This window comes from Vicugna pacos, chromosome 7 (genome assembly GCF_048564905.1).
Source record: "Vicugna pacos chromosome 7, VicPac4, whole genome shotgun sequence".
Classification (NCBI taxonomy): Eukaryota; Metazoa; Chordata; class Mammalia; order Artiodactyla; family Camelidae; genus Vicugna; species Vicugna pacos.
Window position 1 is genome coordinate 77,072,168 of NC_132993.1, and position 14,078 is coordinate 77,086,245.

Here is a 14,078-nt window from a genome sequence, read left to right on the forward strand (position 1 = left end):
TTTTGTGCTGCCAGCATGGCACTGTTTTCCTAGTCATGTTAACTTCTTTGTCTTGACTGTGATTTGCTTACTTCTGCCCCCAGTGATAAACACAAAACACTACAGTCAACCTGGGATGCCTCACCCAGATTTTCCCAATCCCTAGTCCTCCCCTCTTCTAAAATACTGCTCAAAATACAGCTTAGGGGAAGCCCAGGATGAACTGGCCCTCCATTGGTCAGCATGTAAGGACAGAGCTAACCAGGTAATTAAAGAGAACCATCCACGCAGAGGAGGAGTTGAACCATGAACAAGCAAAGCAACCTTCCCCTGGAGGGGAAACGGAGATTAATATTGTGGAGAAAGAACTTTTGAGACGGTCTCAGTAGAGATTGGAGAGATTCGGGGAGGACATGATATCCGGAATTGAAAGCAAGTTGCCATTGAAAGGAATCATCAGAAAACTAGAATTCTTGAAAATGAAATCTTGAAAATATGATTATTAAAGTTACACAGAACTCGCTTTCCATTGCTACCCAGAGAGGAGTCCATATGGTGTTGTTCTGGGTTCCCATCATAACTTAAAGGGAAACTTGCACAATGTCCAGAGCCCTTGATGTCCTGCAAATGAAGGGGGAGGATATCCTCAAATTCCTTGCAGCAGGAACCCGTTTAGGTGGCACCAACCTTGACTTCCAAATGGAGCAGTGCATCTACAAAAGGAAAAGTGATGGCATCTACATCATCAATCTGAAGAGAACCCAGGAGAAGCTTCTGCCGGCATCTCGTGCCATTGTTGCCATTGAAAACCCAGCTGATGTCAGTGTCATATCCTCCAGGCATACTGGCCAGTTAGCTGTGCTGAAGTTTGCTGCTGCCACTGGAGCCACGTCTTTTGCTGGCCGCTTCATGCCTGGAACTTCACTAAGCAGATCCAGGCAGCTTTCCGGGAGCCGAGACTTCTGGTGATTACCGATCCCAGGGCTGACCACCAGCCTCTCACCAAGGCATCTTACATTAACCTGCCTACCATCGCCCTGGGTAACATGGACTTCCCTCTGTGCCATCCCTTGCAACAACAAGGGAGCTCAGTCAGTGGGACTGATGTGGTGGCTGCTCGCCCAGGAGGTTCTGCACATGTGTAACACCATCTCCTGGGAACACCCATGGGAGGTCATGCCTAGTCTCTACTTCTACAGAGATCCTGAAGAGATTGAAAAGGAAGAGCAGGCTGCAGCTGAAAAGGCTGTGACCAAGGAGGAATTTCAGGGTGAACAGATGGCTCCCACTCCTGAGTTCACTGCTACTCAGCCTGAGATGGCGGACTGAGCCGAAGGCGTGCAGGTGCCCTCTGTGCCTGTCCAGCAGTTCCCTACTGAGGCCTGGATTGCTCAGCCCGCCACTGAAGAGTGGTCTGCAGCTCCCACTGCTCAGGCCACCGAATGGGTTGCAACAACCACTGAGTGGTCGTAAGCTGTTCTTTACACAAACTCTTAAAATGGAAATAGGTTGACGAAAATTAACAGTTTCTAATGAAAAATAATTACACAAAACTCTAAAAACTAAAAGATGCAGCCAAGGACTGAATTAGTGATCTGGAAGATCAAGTTGGAAAAAGAAGACTTCCAAAACCCAGAGACGTGATGTAAAAAGAGGTGGAAAAGGCTGGGAAAAGATCTCAGAAGTTCACCTTCTACGTCCTCCAACAGGAGTCTCAGAAGACGATGAGAACATGGGGGGAAGGATATGACTTTTCTCAAAACAGAGAAATGACCTGGTCTTCAGATTGCTGGGTCCCATCTAGATATGTACTGGTGAAAACTTTTGCCCTGCAATGATAAAAAGAATATCCTTAAAGTTTTCAGTAACAAAACATCAGATGGTCTGACTCAAGTCACACTGGATCAGAAGACTCTAATCATAATCAGCAGCACTGAATGTTCAAAAACAAGGGAACACCAAGTTCCAGATTCTGAGGGAAATTATTTGAACATATAAACATACGCCAGCTAGGCTAAGTGTAAAAATATCTTTGAACATGGGCAAGAACTCTGAAAGATTGTCTTCTGTATACTTTTTCTACAAGAGTTACTCAGAGCTGTAGTGGAGCCAAGCAGAAACGGAACCCAAGAAAGAGAAATACATGAGATCCAAGAAACCAATCTAGGAAGACAATGACAAGACATCCTGGGACGTTGACAGCTGCTCCTCATGCCTAGACAGCAGTGAGCCCAACTTAGAACAGGAAGTCAGAGGGCTGCATGGAAACGTCTTCAGGAAGAAAGTGGTGACATCACACGAGTCATGTGATTAGGATCTAGGCATGTCACTGCAGCCTGCTATCAGTGAGATGGTGGTGCAAGTTTTTTTTTTTTTTCCCAACAAGGGAAAGAGGGGCCACTAGATATTCTGGGAAATAAAAGGAATTACTCTAAAAGACAGTTTATGGTCTGAATGTGAAGCAAGTCAGATTTTGAGCAGTACGTGCTGTATGAGAAATGGTGATGGACTGTCTGAATTAAATACAGTCTGTTTGAACTTGGGTACTTGGTATAAGCACTTCCCTATGTTGAGTGTGTTTTTTTTTTAATTCCTAAAAGTGGTTTGCCATTTTTATAGCATATTTTTCATTACAGATCAGCTTTACCCTAATAATTTTTTTTGAAGAATCACCCGGAGAGTAAACTTAGGCATAAATTTTGTTTCATTTTTTTTTCAAAAAAAAAAGGAAATATGATTTGTGGTTTTTAACATAGTAATGGTGACTTTGGATTTTGATTAGACCGTCATTTAAGCTCAGTATCTGGAAACTTAGGGCCATTAAGAAGCATAAGTTTAAAAAAAAATATACCCATTAACCCTAACGTCAAAGCCTGATATTTTTGTAATATTTTTTGAAGAGTTCCTTAGTAACTAATAGCACTTGTTTTGAAGATATATAAATATATATAAAAGTCAGCCACTCCTCTAGTTTCACCTCACTTTTTTTCTGCTAAATCCAAGTGAAATTAAATGAGATAATTTTTTAAGCAATTTTATTTTTCATTGAAATGTAATTGACATGCAACATTCCATTAGTATCAGGTATACAACATAATGATTCGACATTAAAGAAATATTTACAGCAGTTATCTCTGGGTTGTGGGACCAACCATTCCAATGATGTGTGTGTGTATGATTTTCCTGATTTTTCTACCAAGAGTGTGTGTTGTTTTTACACTGAGAAAATAAACCCCATAACATTTAAAAAGGAAAATGATGTCTACTGAAACTGCCTTCTTAGGAAGTCCTTTTTGGTGGGGAGGGGGGGTAATTAGGTTTATTATTTTTTTAATTAATTATTTTTCAGTGCAGGTACTGGGGATTGAACTCATGTGCCAAGCACATGCTCTAGACCACTGAGCTATACCCTCCCCCTCTTAGGAAGTCCTTTTTGATGCCCCACTTTCCACTAATCTTTGCTCTCACAGTTACCAACTTTTTTTTTTTAAAAGGAACTCACCTATTTACTGATAGTAGGTATAGCTCTGCATGTTGAATGCTCCTGCCTACAAGATTTTAGTTTCTCAAGGACCAGGCCTGGGCATCTACACCGTTCCTGTTCCCCTGGCTGGCTCAGCCAACCTCAGGCTGCCCCACCAGGTCCTGGAGAGCATCTTCGGCAGATGGAGAGTCCCTTGGCCCCATGCCCCTCCCTCCCTGCACTCTCACAGGCACCCCACCTGGGATGAGGGAGAAGGGAAGGCAGCAGGCCCAGGCTCGGGTAAGCATAGTCACAGGAACCCATGTTGCGAGGGCTTAAAGTGCTCTACACCGATTATTAGACTCTCAAAGTTGTATGAAGTTTAAATCAGAAGCCCAAATGCTTATGTGTCTAATCAGCAAGCACAATAAACAAAATAATCAAATGACAGGAACAGACTAAACGCAGAGCCTCTTCCCATGAATGGTGTTTATCGGGACAGCATTTTTGGTGAAGTGAATCAGCTCATTTATTTGTAAAGATTCAAGGCATTGTCTTGGGAGTCTGAAAGGATAATGAACATAGGAAACTCTCAAATGTTGGTATCATCATGAAAAAGCCTTTCATGGACAGGAGAGAGAATAGCACAAAATTTGTTTCCTCCCCTTAAGCCATAGACCCTTCTCCCTGCCATGCTTTCCTGCAGATAAGGTAAGCCTCTAGAAGAGAGAATGAGAATAGAAAGAGTAAAGGAGAAATTGGAGAGCGGTTCTGGGAGCTTGAGAAGAAGATGGAACCCCAAGGGACAGTGGGCACTTCGAACTTGACAATGAGTCATAGAGTGACACATGGGTGTGCGTGTCAGTTTCCTTTCTTTGCCCCCAGATCTTGGCATAATCTTGACTTTCATCTCCACATTCTGCTTGTAACATCTATATTCCAAAGAGGCATGACCACTTTTAAAATCTTTAGAACCCCTAGCATGCTTGCTTTTGGAAAGCAAACTCATTAGAATGCATCTACATCCTAAATTAAATATAATTTTTTTGTAAATATTTTTGACAGGTATTATGTTGAACCATACAGAATTGCCATTTTTTTGTTTTCATATTCTTTTTCATTAACGGTTATTATAAGATATTGAATATATTTCTTGTGCTATCCAGAAGAAATTTGTTTTTTAAATCTATTTTTATACATAGTGGCTAACACTTGCAAATCTCAAACTACCAAATTTACCCCTTCCCATCCCCTTTCCCCTGTAACCATAAGATTGTTTACTATGTCTGTGAGTCTGTTTCTGTTTTGTCGATGAGTTCTTTAGTGTCTTCTTTTCTTCTTCTTTTTTTTAGATTCTACATATAAGTGATATTATATGGTATTTTTCTTTCTCTTTCTGGCTTATTTCACTTAGAATGACAATCTCCAGGGCCATCCATGTTGCTGCAAATGGCATTATTTAACTATTTTTATGGGTGAGTAGTATTCCATTGTATATACATACCACAACTTCTTTATCCAGTCATCTGTTGACGGACATTTAGGTTGTTTCCGTGTCTTGGCTATTGTAAATAGTGCTGCTGTGAACGCTGGGGTGCATGTATCTTTCCTCCAGATATATGCCCAGGAGTGGGATTGCTATATCATATGGCAAGTCTGTTTTTAGTTTTTTGAGGAATTTCCATACTATTTCCCATATTGGCTGCACCAAACTACATTCCCACCAATAGTGTAGGAAGATTCCCTTTTCTCCACAGCCTCTCCAGCATTTATTGTTTGTGGACTTTTGAATGATGGCCATTCTGACTGGTGTAAGGTGATATCTCATTGTAGTTTTGATTTGCATTTCTCTGATAATTAGCAATAGTGAGCATTTTTTCACATGCCTATTTGCCATTTGTATGTCTTCCTTGGAGAATTGCTTGTTTAGGTCTTCTGCCCATTTTTGGATTGGGTTGTTTGTTTTCTTGTTATTAAGTTGTATGAGCTGTTTATATATTCTGAAATTAAACCTTTGTCAGTTGCATCATTTGCAAATATTTTCTCCCATGCTGTAGGTTGTCTTTTTGTTTTGCTTATGGTTTCCTTTGCTGTACAAAAGCTTGTAAGTTTAGTTAGGTCCCATTTGTTAATTTTTGCTTTTATTTTTGTCAACTGGGTAGACTGACCTAGGAGAACATTGCTAAGATTTATGTCAGAGAATGTTTTGCGTATGTTTTTTTCTAGGAGGTTTATCCTGTCTTGTCTATATTTAAGTCTTTAAGCCATTCTGAGATTGTGTATGGTGTGAGGGAGTGTTCTAACTTTATTGATTTACATGCTGCTATCCAATTTTCCCAACACCACTTGTTGAACAGAGTGTCTTTACTCCATTGTATATTCTTGCTTCCTTTGTTGAAGATTAATTGACTGTAGGTCTGTGGATTTATTTCTGGACTCCCTATTCTATTGCATTGATCCATGTGTCTGTTTTTATGCCAATACCATGCTGTTTTGATGACTGTAGCTCTGTAGTATTGGTTGAGTTCTGGGAGGGTTATTCCTCCACCTTTGTTCTTTTTCTTCAATATTGCTTTGGCAACAGAATTGCCATTTTTAAAGACCAAAAAATGTTTACATATTAGCAGTTTCATCCTGTTTAGTCTAATAATTTTGTCTTTGAAATTATTTGGCTGCCAGTGCTGCATTTAATTTAGCATTAGCTACGATTTACCTGCAGTTACTACATATAGGCTGGGAATTTACGTAAAATGAGAACTTTTAACCTACAGATTATTATTAGGGGTGATGACACTTTAAATGTTCATGAATATGAAAGTGAATAATTGGTAGAGATGACTTAAGTTGGCATCTGTAGACTGCCCATTAAACATTTATTAACTAAGAGTTGCTCACTGTTTTTATTTTGGAGCTGTCGCATGTTGGCTCCAGGTGGCAGGCTTTGATGGGCGATTAGTGTGTAAGAGGTGTATTAGAGGAGCTACTGGTTTAGTGCCCATGAGAAGGGGAAAGAGCCACACTGGACGATGCAGAGGAGCTGGGCTGCAGAGCCGTCATAACTGGCTTCAGCAGCCCCATAGAGAGCTTGGAGCAAGTGTTGCCAAAACATGGCCTTTGTACCCCGCTTACCGAATTGAGACTTGAGGATAGAGTTTTGGATGAACTAGAAAAGGTAGCTTTGTGGTAGAGTATAGCTCAAGTGGCAGAGCATGCGCTTTGCATGCATGATGTCCTGGGTTCAATCCCCAGTAACTCCATTAAAAAAATAATTAAATAAGTAAACCTAATTACCCACCCCTCAAAAAGAAAAGGCAGCTCATTTCTTTGCCAGGCAAAGGAAGTCACAGTGGGCTAATGCCTGTAAGACAGTGAGCCTGCTGGGGAGAGAAGGTAGGGGGTTTTATAGTAAAAGTTCAAGGGGTGGAGCTAGTTTCCATAAAGATCACATACAGGGTAACATATTGTTGTAAAGTTGTTCTTGTTTTAGCAGATTTTTTTTTTGCAGGTTTTGCAGTGGTCCCCTTCCCTCTGCTGGGTATGAAGTTCATTTCTGGCTTTGGGACTCTCTTAATGTTCTTGCACCTAGAATAAAAGATGCAAAGAAAGGGTTCTATAGAATCTAGAGAAAAATTTTGCAGTTTAAAGTCAAGTTGCTAAACGCTTGTAGCCTTTTAAGCAGGCTGAGACCTGGGACCTCCTTGAGCAACAAGATACAAGGAAACCATAAGTGGTCAAGAAGAGGGCACTGGGGTCCGGAGCAAGGCCCTGAGCATAGTACCTGCACGCAGCACCAGCATCACGAGGGGGTTGGGCAGACCACCCAAGTCTCCCTCCACTCAAGTCTAACCATGATCAGCAAGAGCACGAGAAAAACTCTTTAAACCATTATACAGTTAAGCAGTTGCAAACACCATTGCAGATATCAGATGGTCACTGATGACAGGAGGGTCCTGCTCAGTTACACAAGGACAGCCCTGTCCGGTTTAGGGCACCAGTTGCTGGACGCAGGCTGCCCTGAGAAGGAGCAGTCCAGAGAGGGCTGGCAGCTGAGGGCTTTAGCTAACAGCATTCCCAGTGGTTAGGGGAACAAATCCTGTGTTCATGATTTGGGGATCTGAGTGGCAAAGCACAGCATCCATGACAGTGCCAATTTTTTTAAGGTCTTCCAGTAGCACACTAGCCCTGGGCCTGGGAGATACAGGGATCAGCCTGAGGCTTTAAATAGACTTTTAAAAGGCTTTTTTAGGGAGTCTTTTAAATAGACGTAAGAGGGAAAAGGAGAGTATTGGACGAGACTTGCCAGCAGAGGTCAAGGCAGAGAGAGCTCTGGACAGGGTCGGGAGTCCTGCCTGGTTGGAGCCTGCGTGGTCTGACCCATGAACCGAGGGGGTGATTCTGATGACCCCCATCTCTTCTTGCAGCCTAGCACTGGGTGGTGCTCTGAGTCTCACCCCAATGACCCCAAAGTGGAGCCAGTCAGAGTCACTAACTGATCCAGATTCGAATTAGGCAGTTTGTACATCTCCCGGTTCCTTGCTCAGACTCCTGGGGATCGGTGGGGCAGAGATGAAGATGAGACCCAAGCCAGGCCATCTTGTAAAGAATCACATTTATTTCTCCTTCCTCTCGCTCATGTCACTGAACAGGCGCATCTATGAATAGGACACTGCGATTCATTACTGAGCAGCAGGCAGCAGGTCACAGAGGGAAAAAAGAAAAGCAAGAGAGGAGCCAGGAATTAGAAAACCAGTGACTTAACCACACCCCCAGCTGTGTTCACTCGGGCAGCACGTGTACTCACGTTGGACAGCACAGAGAAGGTTAGCACGGTCCCTGTGCAAGGATGACACACAAACTCGTGAAGCATCCCATATTTTTTCAGGGATGATGAAAAGGTTCTGGAGGTGGATAGTGGTGAATGGTTGTACGAGAGTGGAAATACACTTAATGCCACAGAGCTGTGCACTTAGAATGGTTAAATGGTAAGTTTTAGGTTAGGAATATTTTGTCACAATTTATAAAAAACAAACAAACATGGCCCTAAGAGATGGAGGGTTGTAAAAAGGCGTCATAAAGTAGACGTCCTACAGTTACAGAGATGAGATCAGTTATAGCCAAAAGGAAAACAAATCTCAAAACCCAAATGCAGGCCACAATGTGCACACCATGGTGCAAGTACCAAGTAGTGGAAAGAGCCAACCTCGGTATCACTTGGGTTCAAAGCCTAATTCTGCCACTTCCTAGCTGTGTGACCTTGGATAAGAGCCTAACCTCTCTAAGCCTGTTTCTCATTTATTAAAAAAATGACAACACTGGACTCATGTGTCTGTTGGGAGAATTGGACAAGATATTACAGGCAAGGCAATCAGCACAGTAACTGGCTCCTAGCGGGCATTCACTAAAGTGTTTCCTTTCTGCAAGTGAAAAGTTGCAAATGTAATATATTGTGGGACACGGAAACTAACTTGTTTCCTGGCAGAGGCAGATCAGGTATAGGAAGAACATGCTAAATTGCTGAAAAAGACTTAAAACTTATTATTCAGGGTGCTGGTCCAGATGTTGTAACTAAGAAACCGCCCAACAAAATGGTTGAAACACAATGGAAGCTCATCTTTCTCAAACTGATAGTCCAGGAGTGAGCTGTCTATGGCAAGGTACTTCTGTTTCTCAGCACAAGATTTCTATCTTTGGGTCCAAAATGTTTACTTTAGATGCTGACATCACCTAGGCAGTGGAAAGGGGGAAAAGGCCAGGGGCGGCACCCACGTTTCTTTTAAGGGCATGACTCAAATGGCACAGCTCATTTTTCCACGCAGGCCCCATTGACCAAACCCAGGCTAGAAAGGATGTTGGGAGAAGTAACCTCCAGCTGGAGTTCTGTTAAAGAAAGGAAGAGTGGATCTTGCTGAACTCCTAGTCATCTCAACCACACAACTCATATTTTCTCTAGTTTATAATCACAGGCTTTCAAAAACAAAAACGAAGCTAACACATTCCCCCAAATAGAACCACAGTTTCTTATTAATTCAATAAGTATTTCTATTTATTGCTATGTGCTAGGCGCTACTCAAAACATTGCATCCTGACCTCATGAAGCTTGAGTTTAGTAGCGGGAAAGAGTAAACAACAAAAATCAGAAAAACATTAGTACCAATAAGGGCAGAGATGAAAATTAAGGTGATGTGGGAAGGTGGCCACTCAGATGGGGTGGTTAGGGGCTTCCTCACTGAGGAGGTGATGTATAAGCTGAACCATTTGAAGAGCAAGAAGGAGAAAATGCCAGGAATGAGGAACTGTAGGTGCAAAGGTCCTGACAGGGGACAGATCTTGGAGGTGTGTGATACAGAAGGGCCACTGTGGCTGGATTTAGCAGGAGAGGGCAAGAGGGTATAAGACCGGAAAGGCAGACAGAAGCAGTTTGCTCTCCAGCATTTCCCAGCACTAAGCACAGTGTACGCGGGGTGGGCACCCCATGAGGGTTTGATGAAAGAGTGAGTGAAAGATAGAGATCTGAGGCTGTTGACAGCCAGCCTCTAATGCACAGCTCTCCTCTGCTTTCCTTAGGCAAAGACTAGATTGCCCTCTGCTCATCCTATGCACACTTCTTGGCTCCTGTCTCTCGATCTCAGAGCCTCTTTCTCCCTGCTGTTGCTCCCAGAGTCCTTGTAGCCTGATGACCTCTTATAAAAAATGGAGTTAGGGAAGGAATTTGGGAAGGAGACAGATACCGGAAGAAAATGGTCATGTCTTCTCTTTGGCTTTCTCTACTCCTTGCTAAACAGCTCTAGTTCTCTTAGTTTTTCTCCATGTGGTTTTCTGGACCTGGAATCAATCTGATCCCCTCCTAAAGTGTGCAGTTTGGGGAAGCATTATAGAAGCAAGTACCAGGGTTAAGGCTGTAGCTTTTGGAGCCAGAGTGCCTGAGCTTGAACCCTCATTTGGCCCCCTGTTACCTGGGCCACCCTGAGTAAAGTACTCAACCTCTCTGATCAGCAGTCTATAATATGTGGGCATACTTTTTTTTTTTACTTTTATTTTTAAAAAATTTTTATTGAAGTATAGTCAGTTTACAATGTTTTGTCAATTTCTGGTGTGCAGCACAATACTTCAATCATACATGAATATACATATATTCATCTTCATATTCTTTTTCATGATAAGCCACTGCAAGATATTGAATATATTTCCCTGTACTCTATAGTATAAACTTGTTTATGTATTTTATATATACCAGTCAGTATCTGCAAACCTCAAACTTCCAATTTATCCCTTCCCATCCCCTTCCCCCTGGTAACCATAAATTTGTTTTCTGTGTCTGTGAGTCTGTTTCTGTTTGGTAATAAGTTTGTTAGTCTTTCTTTCTTTTTTTTTTCTTTAGATTTCACATATGAGTGACATCATATGGTATTTTTCTTTCTCTTTCTGGCTTATTTCACTTAGAATGACATTCTCCAGGGCCATCCATGTTGCTGCAAATGGCATTTTGTTATTTTTATGGCTGAGTAGTATTCCATCATATAAATATACCACATCTTCTTTATCCAGTCATCTGTCGATGGACATTTAGGTTGTTTCCATGTCTTGACTATTGTAAATAGTGCTGTTATGAACATTGGGGTGCATGTATCTTTTTGAATTAGAGTTCCCTCCAGATGCATACCCAGGAGTGGGATTGTTGGATTGTATGATAAGTCAATTCTTATTTTTATTTTTTAAGGAAACTTCATACTGTTTTCCACCAAATTACATTCCTGCCAACAGTGTAGGAGGGTTCCCTTTTCTCCACACCCTCTCTAGCATTTATCATTTGTGGACTTTTGAATGATGGCCATTCTGACTGGTGTGAGGTGATACCTCATTGTAGTTTTGATTTACATTTGTCTGATAATTAGCGACACTGAGCCTTTTTTCATGTGTCTATTGGCCATTTGTGGGCCATACTTTTTAAAACTGAAAAATTCAGAATTTCAAAAACACTGGGCCCCAAGAATTACAGATAATGGACTTTTACCCATTTACTCTCCTTCTTAAAGTATGACAAATAGAATGAATGCAAGACTTTGGTTGTGGCCAATGTACCAGCTGAAAATATAATAGGGAGTGATGATGTCAAGAGTGTCTTGATACCATCAGGTCAGCCCCACAACTCAAATTTCACCCTCCTATGTGAGGTGGCAAAACGTGGCTGGAAAGATACAGCTAGGCAGATTTGCAAGGCCCCCTGAGAGGTGCTTTCAGGGGAGTCCCACAATGCTCTGGCCTTGGCCATTCCCCAGCTAATGGTTTCAGAGATGACTTCTGATAAGCGAGGACTCCTGGCTGTAAGCACCAGAAACCTACATGAGCTAGCCCAAGCCAAAGGGTTCTCAAGGAACACAAGGCCCTGAGGCAACTGGACCTTAGGGATGTTCTGGAATCAGGGATAAAAGCCCCGTGGACACTTAAGGGTTCCCTCACTCCTTGTCTCTTTTTCCTGCTTCTCTGCAAGTCTACTTTATCCATCTAATTGGCTTTTTCTACCTTCTAACCTGCTTGGTACAGATGGCCATTACCAGCAGCTCCTGCACCGTATTTCCTCCAATTATGAGCACAGCCTGACTGGAGTTGAACTTCTAAGTCCAGATTCCCCAGGAGGGGGACATTGGCTTGTCCAGTGGGCTAGGAAGGTGTGTTGAAGAGAGACAGCCCCTCAGTGCCCACGCTGTGCCTGGCTTCCCTCCACAGGCCTGCGTCTGATCATCCAAACAAGGACTCCCCCTGGTGCCCTTTTGTCCGGGTGATGCTGCACCCTTTCTTGAGCATCCACTCCTGAGCTGCTTTCACTGCGGCTCTGCCTCGTTCCTCCTGCTGAGAGACAAAAGCAGGAGAAGCCCAGTCCCAGGGAGACCATAGGCGGGAGAGCCCCTCTCCTTCACTCTGACTTGGCAGACAAATCCATGCCTTACTCACCAGGGTTCCACTTAACTGCTGCCCCTTTAAATATGGAATTATCTAGTACTTGCCATGTTTACTGGGTGGGACAGAAATCAGAGGTCTGCTTGAGCCCTCTTGGTGAAGTTATTTTCTTCCTTACTTTTGGAGGACTTTTGGGGAGGGGACCAACCCAAATGCCTTCTGACTTGGGAGGACAAGCCACTTAAAAACTCTGGGCTCCTGTTCTCGGTGTGTGAGACTGAAGGTAAGTAGCCCAGTGCTGTCTTTTCATACAAATGTAGAGGAGAAGAAAGAGATGCCTCCATCCTTGAGCATTTACCTGGGGATGTGGAAGTTTATTCTGAGCTGAACTCCCTGAGATCTTGTGCAGATATATGTTGCAGTCACTGGTTCCTTCTTGGCATTTGAGCTAATGTAGAATCCTTTCCTCTCCAGCCCTCCCAGTCCTATGGCCTGACCAACTGGGGATGGATCAGCAATGCAATGTGTCTGCAGACAGCAGATGTGTCTAGTCCTCCTAGATGTTGCCTCCCTAATGTACCTTTGGTCTGATTCCCCAGGGAGTTCCCCCTCTACCCCAACACATTCCCTCAATTGCCACGCCAGCAAAACACAGCTAACTCCAGTCTAAGGTATCACACTTAAGATGCATGCAGTCAGCATGCAGTTATTTAATGGCCGTCTTTGCCATTTTGGTACAAGTTTCTTGGTGGAAAGAGGTGTGGTATTGAAATCAGGAAGCCTGGGTTTTAGTTCATGGTTCTACCTCTGTGAAAATTTGAGCAAGTCACTCACTCTTCCTGGATTTTGATTTTCTTGTTGTGCAATGAGTTGTACTCAGTGACCTCTGTGATAAGTTCCTGCTCTGACTAGCTTTTGAGCTTCACAATTTCAGGACACTCCAGACCTTTACCGGAAAGTATGTGTCCAGGAAAGGTGCAACTCAGAAGAGCCAGTTCTGTTAGCTTGCTAGGGTGACCGTGACAAAGTACCAGGAACTGGGTGGCTTAAACAACGGAAATTTATTGTGTCGTAGTTCTAGAGGCTAGAAGTCCAAGATCAAGGTGTCTGCAGGGTTGGCTCCTCCTGAGGGCTTTGAAGGAGGATCTGTCCCACAGCCGCCTCCTGGCTGCTGGTGGCTACTAGCAGTCCTGGGTGTCTTGTCTTCTCCACCTTCATCTTCACTGGCATTCTCCCTGTGTGTCTGTCTGTCTGTCTGTCTGTCTGTCTCTGTCCAGATTTCCCTTTTTATCAAGACACTAGTCATACTGGATTACGCCCACCCTAATGACCTCATTTTAACCTGATTACCCCCGTAAAGACCCTGTTTCCAAGTAAAGTCACATTCTCAGGTACTAGGAGTTGGGACTTCAATGTAACTATCTTATCAGGGGACACAATTCAGCTGGCCCATAGCAGCAGTCATAATGCTTGGTTAGATATTTCTGCATGGGAGGAGTGAAGAAATGAACTTAAAATGGATTTTTGAATTTTTTCAATTAGGTGATACCTTCCTCTTATTTTAATGGAATACTTGGGGTTGAGTTTATCAAGTATTATCAGGTTTGAGGTGTGGTGTGCCTCCAGATGGTTCTCTCTAAGGAAATGTTACATGTTTCTTTTTTCCTCCTCCCTACTTATTCCCCTCTCATTCTTCTGTGTCTCCAGCTCCAGGTATATTCTTATTCCATTCTCCTTCATC

General features: G+C 43.0%; 1 long non-coding RNA gene, 1 other non-coding gene and 1 pseudogene across 6 annotated transcripts in view; all 3 read left to right on the plus strand.

Moving 5' to 3' along the window:
- The window catches only part of LOC116281333 (uncharacterized), a 131,913-nt gene that overhangs the window by 76,209 nt on the left and 41,626 nt on the right, over nucleotides 1-14,078 (plus strand). The gene's annotated exons all lie outside the window — the stretch shown is intronic.
- Nucleotides 580-1,482, plus strand: LOC102538119 (small ribosomal subunit protein uS2-like; annotated as a pseudogene).
- Nucleotides 8,215-8,320, plus strand: LOC116281368 (U6 spliceosomal RNA). The gene has a single exon (XR_004190816.1). It is a non-coding gene; the product is annotated as a U6 spliceosomal RNA (small nuclear RNA).